A 3,390-nucleotide genomic window follows, 5' to 3' on the forward strand; every position below is an offset into this window, starting at 1 on the left:
GTCCGATTGGAGTTCCGAGTACTCACTATCCGTTAATGTGTTCGAAGGGGGAAGTACAGATGAGTTTGATGTTGGATTTGGCTGGAAAACCATTTTAAGATGTGTGGCAAATACGGATGCCCTCTCTTCGTCACTGCGGGCCCATCCACTCCTTATGGACTCCTTATCGGTGAAATTGTCTCTGTAGGAGCGTTTAAAGTTGGGTGGGCTTTCCACAGAGGATGTTTAGTGCTGGTTGGACTGAGCTTTTCTATGTATTTCCTTTGAGCCCAGCCCAGAGGCATGTGGAGTAGATACTCTTGCTGCTGCTCCCATCATCGACTCAAGTGCAGAGACGCACATATCAATGTCCTCTGCAGCATCCAATTTCGGCGAACAGTCAATGTGGGCACTCATGTACATTTTAAATTTAAGCCAATTTGTTTTGTTGTTTGTAAGCCTATATGGGCGATCAAGTACTTGAGGTCTTGTTAATAATGTGAATAGCACTGGAGAGTGATCGGAAGTTAAATCTAGCAGTGTTTCCGCAGTGATCCGATTACGTGGAATCCTCTTGGTCACTGCGAAATCAATCAAGTCAGGCACTTTCTGTGGATCTGTGGCCCAATAAGTAGGCCTACCCGGTGAGACGCAATCCATCTTATTGAGAGAGTTGACTATTGTGTTGTACAACTGCTTTCCTTTAGGATTTACCAGGTGAGATCCCCAGTGCGTATGTTTGGCGTTATAGTCCCCTGCTGCAATGAAGCGATCTCCGAGTGTGTTAAAGAAATCGGTAAATTCCTTTTCAGAGATTGAGAAGCGTGGTGGGCAGTACAGGGCAACCAATGTAGTGTTGCAGCAGCTGGTTTGGACGGTTATAGCAGTTGCTTGTAGGTGCTGTGTTTCAAATCTGTTGAGGAACGAGTGTTTTATACGGTTTTTGATTAGGATACCAGTCCCGCCATGAGCTTTTCCGTGTGGATGGTTTGTTGCATAGAAGGTATATTTTGGTATTTGAAAATTATTTTTTGATGTTAAATGTGTTTCCGAAATCAGCAAAACGTCGATTTCACTTGAGTCTAGGAATAGTTGCAGTTCATTTTCGTGCTTGGAGATGCCGTTAGCATTCCAAAGACATAGACGTAGGGAAGCCATTATTTATTCTCGATAAGCTTCTGGATAAGCAGGTTTTGATTCCGCATCAGTTCGTGCATACAGTTTTGCATGAACGTCATAAAAGTGGTCATGTTTTGATTGAGTGAGATCAATAGGGCCTCTAAGCCACTTGGAGTTTGCTGGCCAAGCTCTGGTGCGCTAGGTTGCGGATTCTGTAGATGGTGGAGAGACGGGGTCTCCTTCGCGGGCTCCGTCTGTCCAGTTCGGTGCACACTAGCGAAGGATACACTAGGACTGGTTGTAGCAGTCATGTTAGATGATCTAACAGCCTTGGCGAAGAAAACCTCCGAAGGTAATTTTTGGTCCAGCTGGGGGTTTGCGCCCGTTTTGGTGCGATTTAAGATCCTTGAAGACAGGACATCCTCTGTAGTTGGCCGTGTGGTTCCCTCCACAGTTGCTGCATAGCCTTAGTGCGACGTTGTTTCTGTCCTTGGTGCAAATGCCATCTTCATGATGTTCGCCGCAGCCAACACACACTGACCTAAGATTGCAATTGTTAGAGGTGTGGTTGTATTCCTGGCAGTTTTTACACTGCGGTGGTTGGCGTCTCTTATGGGGCTCCTCTACGGTGATTCTTCTGTGCAGTAGAAGCTGTAGGTTGTAGATCGGGTGCACTTCATTTGGCTTTGACCGCTTTGCATCTGGTTGGAGCTCGATTTGAAAGAGCGGCTGTGCTACTTTGTTCCTGTTGATGATGTTGACAACGGACTTGACCGCAAACCCTTTTTCGACCAACGCGTCTGCTATTTCTTGAGTAGGGACCGATGGCTCAATCCCCTATAACACAACCTGAAGCCCTTTACTGCTTTTTAGTTGGTAGGTATAGAAGTTGATGTTAGCATTACGGAGGTACTTTTCGATGATGCGGAAATTGTCCTCAGTTTGGGCTTGACATTTAATTTCTTTAATGTTACCCCTATTGAGAGGGGTTACAACAAAGTTATTTGCCCCTACTGTTTCTACTAGCTTCGAAATCAGGGCGCTGCAGTTGGCTCCACGGATGTAAAAAGGGGGTGGTCTAGCCGATTTAACTTTATCTACAGCGCCGGCTTGATCGTCTTGCTGATCGGCAAGAATTTTAAAACGATTCCCGCTAAGGGGTGCTACTCGTTCATTTGGTTCGGTTATTTTCGGCGTATTGCCACTTTTTTTCTTTTGCGGGCTTAGCTTCCGCTTAGTTATTTTAATATATCTGTCCATTCCAGTTTGGACAGAAGTCGTTGGGTTTACTATTGTGGCTGACTCTGGGCGACTTGTCGTTGACGGCTTGAGGCAGGTCAATACTTCGGCAGACGTTGCAGTAGTTGCTGTCAACGAGCTGACGGTGCTGGTTGCTGTCAACGAGCTGACGGTGCTGGTTGGTGCAATCGGTGACCCAGTTATCGATATTGATGGAGAAGCACACTGCTCTCTCCACGGTAGGTTGCTGTTAATTGCTGAGTGGCTGGCACTTTCGGTGTTATTGCTTACGTTAGCATTCGGTGGGGTCGGCGACACCACCGAAAAGTACGCATTGTTGCGTTGGACCGAGAGTCGACGCTCCCGTTGTTGTTGTACAATTAGTTCTTGTAGCTGTTGTTGGTGGAGATCGAGAGAGCTTGGGCCCGAATTGGTGGACATGGCTTTTGTAAAAATTACGCACTTTGTTGTTGCAACTTAGTATTTATTGCTATTAGAGCAATCTAATAGCAATATGATTGTAAATAGGCGTCTCTGAGGCGACTGAGAGCCCTACACAACTTTTTGCAAACGCAGACTGTTTTTTTTTTTTTTTTTTTACACTCAATTTTTGCGGAGTGCATTAAAAAACACGTCTGCACACGGCGGCAGTTGAATTGGAATTCATACAATTTGATATAGAAATCAACAAACAAATAAATGAAATGATCGAACAGGGTATCATTCGAAAATCGAACTCACCCTACTGTTCACCCATTTGGATCGTTCCAAAAAAAGGAGATGCTTCCAACAAACAAAAATTCAGATTAGTCATTGACTACCGAGATTTAAATTAAATCACAATAGATGACAAATTCCCAATACCAGTCATGGATGAAATTCTTGACAAACTGGGAAAATGCCAATACTTTACCACCATTGATTTAGCTAAGGGATTTCATCAAATTCAAATGGATCCTGAATCTATTGCGAAAACAGCTTTCTTAACTAAACATGGCCATTACGAATACACACTTATGCCATTTGGTCTTAAAAATGCCCCGGCAACATTCC

The sequence above is a fragment of the Drosophila willistoni genome, unplaced genomic scaffold (assembly GCF_018902025.1).
Source record: "Drosophila willistoni isolate 14030-0811.24 unplaced genomic scaffold, UCI_dwil_1.1 Seg117, whole genome shotgun sequence".
In the NCBI taxonomy this organism is placed as follows: Eukaryota; Metazoa; Arthropoda; class Insecta; order Diptera; family Drosophilidae; genus Drosophila; species Drosophila willistoni.